This window comes from Idiotropiscis lumnitzeri, unplaced genomic scaffold, assembly GCF_059441095.1.
Source record: "Idiotropiscis lumnitzeri isolate Australia: NSW breed Sydney's pygmy pipehorse unplaced genomic scaffold, RoL_Ilum_1.0 HiC_scaffold_194, whole genome shotgun sequence".
NCBI classification, from domain to species: Eukaryota; Metazoa; Chordata; class Actinopteri; order Syngnathiformes; family Syngnathidae; genus Idiotropiscis; species Idiotropiscis lumnitzeri.
In genome coordinates, this window is record NW_028283732.1 from 303,883 (window position 1) to 315,734 (window position 11,852).

An 11,852-nucleotide genomic window follows, 5' to 3' on the forward strand; every position below is an offset into this window, starting at 1 on the left:
TGTTTGTCCCAGGTCTTAAGATGCTACAGACAGAATTTTAAGGCAATCAGATGAAGCCTTTAGGATCAGGGTGCAAAAGAATGACCCCTGTAAACATGCAAAAAAGGGCAAAAGTCGGACTTTCAAAAATTCATAACTCACTTCCTGTTCATATTAGACGTTAAAATATCAAATTTCTCGCCATGCCCGATGAGACTGCCAAGTTTGGTGAGTTTTTGTGCATGTTTCGGGGTCAAAAATGCGATCGTACAAATCGGAAAAATAATAATAATAATAATTTCTACAAAAACAACAGGGACTTCGCAGCGGTCGCTGCTCAGGCCCTAATAATAATAATAATAATAATAATAAAAGTAATAATATTTTCTACAAAAACAATAGGGACCTCGCAGCCGTCGCAGCTCGGGCCCTAATAACAATTTCTAGAAAAACAATAGGGACCTCGCAGCGGTCACTGCTCGGGCCCTAATAATAATAATAATAATAATTTCCACAAAAACAATGGGGACCTCGTAGCGGTCGCTGCTCGGGCCCTAATAATAATTTCTACATAAACAATAGGGACCTCGCCGCGGTCGCTGCTCGGGCCCCAATAATAATTTCTACACAAAGTCCATTGTGGTGACCCGCTCCTTTTAAGTAAATTCAAAATGGCCGACTTCCTGTAAAACCTAGCTCATTGCTCCAAGAGACTTTTTTGTAGGTCTTGGTCTTATACATACAGTGAACCCTCGCTACTTCGCGGTTCACCTTTCGCGGGTTCAGTGCTTCGCGGGTATAAAAAATATTCGGGGGCATTGTAGTTTCGCCGAGCGGCACGACGGGCGCTGGAGCGGTTAGACGGCCGGCGTGCGCCGAAGAAGAGCGTGGGCGAAGAGGAGAGTGGACGAAGAAGAGCACGTTCCCCCGGACACGATCGGTGGCGACGTTTCGCACGGTTCGGACCGTACCAGGGCTCCGGCCGGCGTGCGTGGCAGTTAAGCCGTAGAGGAGCACCGTCCCCGGGCACGGGCGGTGCCAAGCGGCCCCTAAGTTTAACCGAATGGAAGCTCCGGAGGAGGAGGGCATGCTCGCGTCACAGTAAGCCGAAGAGGAGCACCTTCCCCAGGCACGGGCGGTTCCAAGCGGCCCCTAAGTTTAACCAAATGGAAGCTCCGGAGGAGGAGGGCATGCTCGCGTCACAGTAAGCCGAAGAGGAGCACCTTCCCCGGGCACGGGCGGTTCCAAGCGGCCCCTAAGTTTAACCGAATGGAAGCTCCGGAGGAGGCGGGCATGCTCGCGTCACAGTAAGCCGAAGAGGAGCACCTTCCCCGGGCACGGGCGGTGCCAAGCGGCCCCTAAGTTTAACCGAATGGAAGCTCCGGGGGAGGAGGGCGGGCGTGTGTCACAGTTAAGCCGAATTGGAACACCTCTTCCGCCCGGACACGAACGGAGCGCGAAGCTGTCAGTTATGAATGAATAAATGAATAAATAAATAAATAATTAAAGAATGCCACCTTTCATTTCACAGGGAACACCGGACGGCGTACCAGCAGGTAAAAGTCGGAGTAATTAAATAAATACAAAAAGAATGGCTGGGGAATAAAAAAATAATACGTTTTAATAATAATTTGGTTTTTTTGTTATAACATGAATTTCACTCTCTCTCTCTCTCCCCGTATATATATATATATATATATATATTTATTATATATATTGTATTTTCTTTTAAGCATTTTTGAAGGTGCGCCGCTACTTCGCGGATTTTCAGTTTCCGCGGGTGGTCTCGGTCCCCATTAACCGCGATAACCGAGGGTTCACTGTACTCCATAAAATTTACAAAAAGCGAGGTGAAACACTCAACCAGGGCTGCTTTTTTGAACATTTCTCGAGGGCCATGGCGAGCCATTTCAAAAAAGCTGCACAACTAACGTATAAAATATTGATAAATTTGCTCTGCCTGATGTGTGTGTCAAGTTTCACGAGTTGTCGTTCATATTTAGAACCTCATAATCAGCGTTGTTTTATTGCCAAACAGTGCAATGCCACTCCCACAACTTTTCACGAAAAAGGATGAATTTCGTATTGTGACATCCTCATGGCCGAAACAGTCCTCCGAGCATATATGAGGGTGACCTTGTTGAGTTGCACGGAGAAAAACATCCAAGAAAATAACTTGTATTAGCTTTTACCAGTTGGTGGCGCTACTACTACGATGAAAAATAAGTTGGTAGATGTCTTCAGGGCTGAAGTATCCTCAAATGTGTACAACTTCGAGAAGATAGGATCATCTGAGTCATGTTGCCGGAGCTTTTGTTGCCACAAAGTACAATCGGACTTTTCAGCACCGTAATAGCCACGCCTTTTGCCAAAACGTCACAAAACTCTGAAAAAGCTGAGTGAGCCTCAAACCAGACATACACATTCACTGACAAATATCCTGTGACACCAGATATATTAGAAGTCTTGTCTAATCAGCACACGTCTATCTAACTGCAATTTTAACATCTCGAGACACGACAGGATGAGTACACGATACGCATACCTCCATTTCTGAGTCTGTAAAGCCTGGAGGAGGCTGCTTCGATGTTTTAGTAGCATCATAAATTTATTGAATTAATTATATTTGAGGTTGGATTAGATTTTTACACATTTTAAGCCTTAGCCACCCAAAACAAAACATAAGCTCATGAATGAAATAAAACTAATTAATTTCGCCCATGCCAATTAATCTTCTGTAGACACGTGTTGTGACCAGTGTTGTTTTTGGCAGGCATTTTAGATTTTGTCCAAGTCATTTGGACAAAGTGCTGATTTGTTTACATCACATTTAGTCATCCCAATTCGTTATAGTTTTAGTCCAGTTTTAGTCAACGAAAACTAAAAAAAGGGTTTTAGTCCAGTTTTAATCGACGGAAACGCAAAAAAAGTTTTACCCTAGTTTTCGTCAATTTATTCACAAAGGTTTTAGTCCAAGCGGCACGGTGGCCCAACTGGTTAGCAGGATGGCCTCACAATATTGAGGTCGTAGGTACGATTCTGGCTCCGGCCTTCCTGCGTGGGTTTCCTCTGGGTAATTCGGTTTCCTCCCATATTCTTAAAACATGCATGGCAAGTTGCTTGGACACTCTAATTGCCCCTAGGCATGAGTGTGAGCGTGGATGGTTGTTCGTCTATGTATGCCCTGCGATTGGCTGGACACCAATTCAAGGGTGTACCTCGCCTACTGCCGAAGACAGCTGGGATCGGCTCCAACACCCCCCGCGACCCTAGTGAGGAGAAGCGGTACAGATAACGGATGGATGGATGGATGGGTTTAAGTCCATTTGAGTTAAAACAAGGCATTCAAGGTTTCCACCCAATAACAAAGACTTTTGGATGGACTACAAAGGATTCTTCATTACAAACAGAAAAAAGTGGCAACAGTGGAATCAATGCTCACTGCTCCAAAATAAGCAGAGAAGCAAAACATTTTGTTGGGCAACTGTTGTGGCTTTATTTCACTAAAAGCAACATAAAATAATTTATGAACCACATGCTAACAATTTTGTCTCGTCAACGAAAAAAATTCATGTACATCACGTCATGTTTTCGTCATAAAAGAACCTCGTTTAGCTTGTCATCGTCATTAAAAAAGGGGCGTTAACGAAGTATTTTCGTCATAGTCATCAGTGACGAAAACAACACTGGTTGTGACTGATATTTCAGTCCCAGGTTGTCTCCTGAACACCACCAATTGGGCAAGGGAGCGCAGGAAAGCCTGGGGTCTTCTATTTTTACAGTATAGAAAGGCTAAATATCAAATTGAAACAGTGTTTTATATCATGAATATACAGGGTTGGTGCTGGTTCTGGTAGGGAAACCACAACATAAAGATGTCCTTAATTAGTCCCACAATGGGGATATTTGCAATATGGCATATGATGGCCTAACAGGGCCACCGCCCAGAAAAGAGTAACGCAGAACTTTGTAATACTGTCACTCCCTGACCAGTTCGTTGTTCCTGAAGAGCCAAACTTTGACTCAGACCCACAAATTTGAATTACAGATAGTGGACAATGGAGAACTCCCCCAGTCAGTCAGCATGTTCAACTTCCATAGAAACCTCAACATACATTTATTAGATTGCCAAACTAATTGGAAACTACATCACCAGAACACCACAAGTGGGCTCTGTTATTGTACTTAAAGATGCATCTTACAAACCTGTGTTCTCCAAGGCCAGCTGGTCCATAGTCTTAAGTTATTTCTTCGCCAACATCAATGTCTCGGAGCGCAAACAGACAGAGGTGTGGTCTGTCCTCTGTTGTCTTCTTCTTCATTTTACAGTTGGGGTGCATGTGGTCATCATTAACCAGTCTTCCCAGACTGCCATCTTCTTGAGCGGCATCAACACTTAAAATAGATTTAAAAAAAAAAAAAACAATTATTCAATCAATGTCAGAAATTAATCTTTGAGACAATCTTGTGTACACAAAACATAAAAATAGGAAATCCACAATTTTTAAATCTTCTAAATAAAATCATACAAGAAATTTCTATTGGAATCAGACCCTATTAACAGCTTGTCTTTGAGACTTCATGGTCTATATTTTCATTTGTACAGATTCAACGCATGAATAAAAGTAATCACCGTATTTTCGCAGTCATAAGCAAACAAAGCGCCCTGTCAGTCGATGCGTCCATTAAATGGACAAAGTACCACTCACGTCCATCAGCCCTTGTCATCAACGAGCTGTTGGAAGTGCATGTTAGCACACCCTGCTGGGCAAAGAGTGAGTTGTCCATGCTTACAATCGACCGTGACAAATACACCATCTGACTATAATGTTTGGGTGATGGTGTTGGAAAAAGCTGGACAAAGGGCAGCTGTCCACAATGTTTTAGTCTGTCTTATCATTTATGTAATTGCAAGCAAGAAACGTCCCAGGTTTAGACAACAGACAAAAAGTCCAAAGCATAACAGCACATCTCTTTAAACAGCCATGCAAATCTCTCTAAACAGCTATGGGATTGTGGGTCTCTGCTCCCAGAATGCATTGCTTGAATTAGCTAAGGCTGAGTGGCTTTTGTATTATTTTCATTTTTTTTGGGTATATTGATGGCATGAGAGATACATGTTTGTGTTAATCTTATTTCTATGTTTCATTGTTTGCTTGTATGATGAGTTTTTTATTTTTTGTGTGTGGTGAGCAGCCAAGTCCCTCCCCTGACGTTGCTTTGTAGGCTATTGCCAATGCACCTAATATTGGCCTGAGCCATTGTCAGCTATTGTCAATAGAGACTTGGCGTCTGCTGCAACAATGGGGTGATTGCTCATGTTATTGGGGCATAGTAGGCTGCTATCGGCTGTGTCAGTGTGGGCAGCTCTGCCAAGTTCATGCTATGCTAACAGCAGCTGTGCTATCGTCTTGTCAGGCGGTGCGTCCAGTATATGTTACAAAGACAGAAATAGCGGCCTCAACAGGTGTTGCGCCCTTTGACACGGCGCGTCTTTTGGGTGCGAAAATACGGTATACATTTTTGCTTAGAGAATGATTTTTCCCCTAACACTTATGGGATGAGTATGTGTTTATTTTTTTAAATAAAAACAAAAATAAGATAACATCTCAATCTTTGCCTCACCTCCAAGTTTTTTCTTGCCGGCGGAAGTCAAACAAAAAGACAGTGCCTCTTCCATCCATCTTCCTGCGTTGAGATTTATCAGAATCTATCAATTTTCCTCTGTACTCCATAATAAAGAATAAAGTCGTCTTTCCTGAAAGGGGCCTTGGTAAATACTCCTCGACCTAGTTAACAGGGAAATCAAGATAGCTTCGTCATATTTTTAAGCACACAAATAAGGAGTCATCATATTCATTTGGGCCACTATACTAATGTAGGGTGGTTTGAAACATTGCTTCTTGTGAGGGATAGAGCAGAGCCCTTCTTTATGATTTTAAAGGAACAGACCAGCCAAAATTCATTTTCCAGCATTGCATTAGCCAGTATGTATTAGGACTGAAAGTACAAATGTCAATGGCACCTGGTTACGTAAAAAAAAAACTTTAAGATTATTTAGTTTCATAACAATGACATACACTGTATACACAGTCATATTGGATCGCGTCACGTGATCTCTGTGACGTATAACGTGCTTTACACTAGACTATCAATATCGGACTTGTTCACCGGTCTATTGTGGTATAAAAATGCCGGAGGGCGTCATCAAGTACAGCCTTAATTTAGATAGAACTCCTACCATCAGGTTTCACGCTCACTGAAATAACTTGAAACTGACAAAAGAAAAGGTCAAGACACTCTTAATGTAAAATAACCACTTAAAAAACGATGTCAGCTTGGTTATCAGAAAACAATAATATATCTTAGCAAAAGCGTTAACATCATACCTTTAAATGAGTTTATATACTTCGCTTCTAACTCTGCAGTCTTGTCCAGACCCTTGACTGCATGTTCAATAGTATCCTGCTTTGGGGACTTCCTGCATCTCAGGGAAGGCATTGTTTATTCTATAAAGAAAAAAGACAGTTTTGTGTTGAGAATTATTAATACTATAGGCTAAATGGAGTTTTAACAATATCAGTGTAAGAAAAATAAATTATAAATTAAAAAAATATCAATCCCTCCATCCCAATTAACGATTTCAACCATAATAGTTTATATTGAAGTTTCAACAACAGACAGACAGATTTATGCAGTGTGACTACAAAAATCTTACCAAAATTGCATTCACAGTAACCTTTGCTTTAAGAATCATGTAATTAACCAGTGAACATCGTGTCTTACACAAAAATTAATGACAGAAATCATCATGGTACTTGCATTCTGTTGTTCTATAACAAAAGTGCAAGCTGTTAGCTCCGCAAAGCTAACGCAACAAGCTAGCGTCCCTCGTGCTCACATTCAATGCAAACCTGACCACCGGATGAAAATACGCGTCGGTTTAGTTCTTTAAATGAGTAAAAGCACCATGACGTTTTATAATTATTCAATGCTTAACTGGAGCTCGTCAATTATGTCGATGTAGGAGCACATGTTTGCTAGGCCAGTGTTGTAGGCCCACATCCATGGTGCTACTTTGTATAGTGTTTTCCACACAACTATCTCTAACCATGAACAAATGCACTCGAGGCATGTTTTGAATAAAAACAAACGAAAAACACTTACCTCTCCGTTTCAACAGCAGTTCGAACTTCGAAGTGGGGATATTCTCCAGCGTTAAGCACCTGCTCGAACTGCGAATAGGTCAAATTCAACAGCGTCTTTTTTCTGTCTTAATAAGGACGCGATGAGAGGAGGAGCGCTTGCCTTTTCGTCAGCACGCCCCGCGCGGGTGGTGCTGCTTTATCACTCTCTATCTGTGCCCGCCCGCCGGCATGTCGATAGAAAAATAATATTCCTTCAAACATTACTTTCATCTTCTTAACGTTTTGTAGTGAATTTAACAGGTTCACCACTTTTTTCAAATACACCAATGGAAAACAGGTCTTAATTGAGGAAACATACAAAGAGAGTCTCACAAACACCTTATGATGAGCAATGTAATTTGATCACGTTTTTTGTCACTGCCTGGACGTCGGTTCACTGGCCTGGTGGCAGTGGCTTGTAGACACTGTCACTGAGTGGGAACGGATCTCAAGGTGGGTCAAACTAACCCAAGCAGTGGATCGGTCCGTTTTTTAAATTTATTAATTTTTTTATTTTATGTATTTATTTATTATTGAATACAAGGGCTTCGGCTCACTACCAGTGGGCGGGACCAAAGAATTTGGGTTTCCTTTGAGCTAGGAGGCAGTCAAAGGCAGTCCAATCCCCGGCAACATAAAGCGCCTAGCTCTGGGGACATGGAATGTCATTTCTCTGGTAGGGAATGAACCCGAGCTGGTGTGTGACTAGACCAGTGGTTCTCAATTATTTCCTGTCATGCCCCCCCTACCAAGAAGAAAACAATTCGCACCCCCCCCACCACAATTTTTTTTTACATTTCGTACTAATGTACATGTTCTTTGCATATTAATGTTAGATTGTCAATAAAATATCTTACCTTAACAAAGCTAAATTGATAAAAAAAAATATCATTTTGAGAACGACTATTGTGAGGATCTCGAAACTCAGTACTCTGTGGTGCTAATATTGATGAGATGATAAATATGTTGAAGCCACAGAACAAAAAGATTAGATATTGTTTGGAAATTAATGACGTACATAACAAAGGAATATCAGCCTTGATTGGAGTACATTACTGCATTTAAATTTTTAATAAAAATGAAACAATTATTGATGTTATGACCACTATGAAGAATTTAAAAAAACAATATATAGGGATAATTATAGTTTTCATTTTGTTATGTTTAGTCTGTTCATGTTGCATTATTTTTATGACAAAGATGATGGTTAATCGTAGGTTTGTTGCCCAAATGTACCGTTACAACCTGATTAATGTTGAGAATGACGAACTCAAACTGGACACTAAAACGTAAAAACACATGGACTTCTTGCCCCTGTCCACACACGTGCACACACACACACACCATACACGAAGATCCGGGAGGTAAGGACGGCTGTCCTCTCCTACAACGAGGCAAGGGCCTCCACCAAGTCACCCCAGGGACAAGTTTTATTCCCTGATGGTCATCAAATTATGAGGATCTCATTCTACGCCGGAAGGGAGGAGGGGAATTTTTCCCTAATGTGAGGTTTTCGCTCCTCCACTGATGATCACACTGTTGTATGATTTCATTATGATGATCTGTCTTAAAGCCGTAAGGACATGATTTTTAAATCCACAACAGGGGGGAAATGTAAGATGGGCTGAGGATAGGTAATCAGTTTGTGTATTCATAATCATGTTTTTATACACTCATTAATGTTTAACACACACAGAGACACTTACTTGTTATTTTAACACACACACACACAGACACCCCATCCTGAAGATGTGTTTAGTTAAACTGACCTTGGGTTATGATTTTCTGCCTGCTGGAGTCCCTGGTGATTAGTTATTGATGCTTTAGTTAAACTGACCTTTATACCGTGAGTTATTGATGTTTTCTGTCTCTTGGTGATTAGTTGTTGATGCTTTTCTGTCTTCTGGTGATTAGTTATTGATGAGTTAGTTTCAATAAAAAGGCAGAACGGAGGGTGAGAGTCAGAGGGTGTGCGGGATTGAACTGGCAAGACGGCTGTTTCGCCTCCTGGCTCCCTCTCCCATTCTGAATGGCACAAAACGAAAACTTTAGTAAGTTATTTCAGTCTAAAAAAGGCGTCAGGGCATTTTTAAACCGGACAGTAAGTCGTCACTGTCTTGGTTCCTTTTTGTGCCTTGACCCATCCCGGAATTATTGAAAGGATGCAGTCCTATTTACAGGCCCCAGTGACACCCCAGGTTTCTGTTGTTTGTACGAGGGCGCTTAATAGGTACTGCTATTCACAATCGTCTTAGGCTGTTTCTTTGCAGAAGTTTATGGACAATGTGTAGTGCTGTAGGATGCAGTCTAGAGCATTCTTGACATTGAAGCTTTTGTTTCCAGCAACTGCTAATGCGACCGTGCATCAAACATGCAAAACACAGACCCTTGCTCCTCAAGAAGTCAATCTTATCCTTGTGATGCTTTCTCCTAAATTCCTTACAAATTGTGAGACTGTTGCTCTCCATTACAATTAGCACATGGTTTGGCAATAGCATCCACTGAAACAGGTTCTGCCTTTGGCGTGGTGGTTTTGTTGTTTTCCATCTTGGCGGGCACAATGACTGTTGTGAAGACTTTCTTTGATTTTGGTGTTTCTGTGTGTTGTGATTTTGTTTTCTGTTTTATAGAATCTTTCGTGCTTGTCAACAAAGTCAACAAAATCCTTAAACTTCACTCTTCTATTTGTTCTTTCTTGGAGATTGCAGGCAAATTTTCTCCAAGATTCTATAAGTCTGTATGGAAGTTTGTTTGCCAATGCCTTTATATTAGCCATGTTGTCCAAGTCCTCCATATAATTACCATCTGCCATTATGTTCAAACAGCCCATAAGGAATAATGTGAAAGACTGAAGTGCAACACCATCTTCAGACTTGATTGTTGGCCAATCCATGGCTTCCTTTAAATATGCTTCTGCTATCATGAAGTCATCACCATAAAACTCCTTCAAGATTTGTTTTGCTTTGGTATATCCTGTCAGAGGTTCCATATGGATGCAGCTCTTCACCAACTCATGTGGTTGTTCACTAGTATACTGCAACTAAAATTGAAGATGATCACGGTTATCACTTGTACGGCCTTCAATCCCATGTTCAATGGCACCTATACAGGTTTTATAATGCAGAGGGTCGCCTTTAAACGTAGGAATGGAAAGTTCGGGAAGTAGCGATGCTTTTTGACTCTTTGCTAAGTATTCTGCGACACTGGCTTGCTGTGAGATTGCTTGGCAAAGGCCATCAAGCACATGTCCCTGTTGTTCTCTACTTTCTGTCTGATGTGGAAATCTAGCCATTGGAATAGTCGAAGTGGGAGCATTTCAGGTCAACACTGCTTGTTGCTCTGATAGGCTGTGATGGTAATTGAATGTTTTTCCTTGTTTAAATTGTAACACACTCATCAGGAATGTGGATACCATCCTCCTGGGTATTTTCATATCTTCTCAAGACATCCAATTTAGCATCAGACTCAGGGAGTGCCGTTTGCATTGCATGCATTTCCTTCTTTGCCTTAATTGCAGCTTCTTCTTGCTCAAGTGCCAACCTTTGTTGTAAATCAGCAGCCTTTGCCTTTAAACATGCTCGTTCCATTTGAGCCTTTAATTTAATTGAAGACGTTGACAGAAGTGAGCTTCTGTCTGTTAGATTCTTTACTTCTACTTCTATGGGTGTAGTTAGTTGATGCAGATCTACTATCATCAGGTGATATTTGTTTATTGCATCCTTCCTCTGCACGTTTCAAAACGTCCTTCTTCCATTGCTCACATTTCCATTAATTACATTTTTTGGATCAAACCAGTTATTTTGGTCATCGACAAAATCCTCTTCAGTCTTTAAATTTTGCACACCGGAATTGAGGTCCACAAATTCTTGCTCCATGCCGCTAAAGCAAACACAAAGCTCAGTTTTTTACAGCGTCAACATTTGCATCATCCTCCATCAATTGTTCAATTTGACGTTGCATGGAGGTCAATTGAGCAAATTTGCACCTGCGTGCCTGCATCCGTTTAGGCTTGTGATCTTCTACAGCTTTTCTCCGTCATTTTTAATGTCCGCTTTCCACTGTCTTGTTCCTCCATGTCAATCCACAATCAAGCAAACAAAAACGTCAAACTGACTGTAGCGTCTCAATTTGTAGGTCAGCTGAATGACGATCAAAGTTTTAAGCAGTTTACTCATGCACCTGTTACGTGCACGTCCTTGTTAACTCGCGATGCTTGTCAAGTATGGACGCATGCTAACAGCTAGCAGCTCATTGTCCCGACTGGAAAGTTGCTCCTTAGCTGTGATGTGCCTAGGGTTACACTATCTATCATTAACAAACACAGCCAGCCCTCCTCTTTCCTCTTACCGCTTTCCAGTGTCCTGTCCGCAAGTAGTATTTGGAAGCCGTCAAATTCCACGACGGTGTCCGGCGTTAGGTCTGTTAGCCATGAATCCGTGAACATCAGCAAGCTAGCTCATTGGAAGTTCCTCTCGTGCCGCGTCCATTTTCTTGGGAAGGTATCTAACATTTCCCATAAAAACGGACAGGAGGACGGGGTGGTCACGCCTCCTCTTTGCCTGGCGTTTCGCCCCCGCGCGACATCCCCCGTCTCTTCCTCCTCAACTCGTGGGGGATATCGGGTCTCGCTCCGGGAGTCGGCACGGGGTTAGCACGAAGTGCTAACAGCTGATCTCTTGTGTAAAC

The 11,852-nt window shown here is 41.8% G+C and overlaps 1 long non-coding RNA gene across 1 annotated transcript; it reads right to left on the reverse strand.

Moving 5' to 3' along the window:
• Positions 1-5,648: 5,648 nt before the first annotated feature.
• LOC148314883 (uncharacterized) lies at positions 5,649-7,262 on the reverse strand. Its single transcript, XR_015841441.1, has 3 exons — positions 7,147-7,262; positions 6,369-6,488; positions 5,649-5,768 (listed from the first exon to the last, which is right to left on the reverse strand). It is a non-coding gene; the product is annotated as an uncharacterized LOC148314883 (long non-coding RNA).
• Between the last annotated feature and the right edge of the window lie 4,590 nt (positions 7,263-11,852).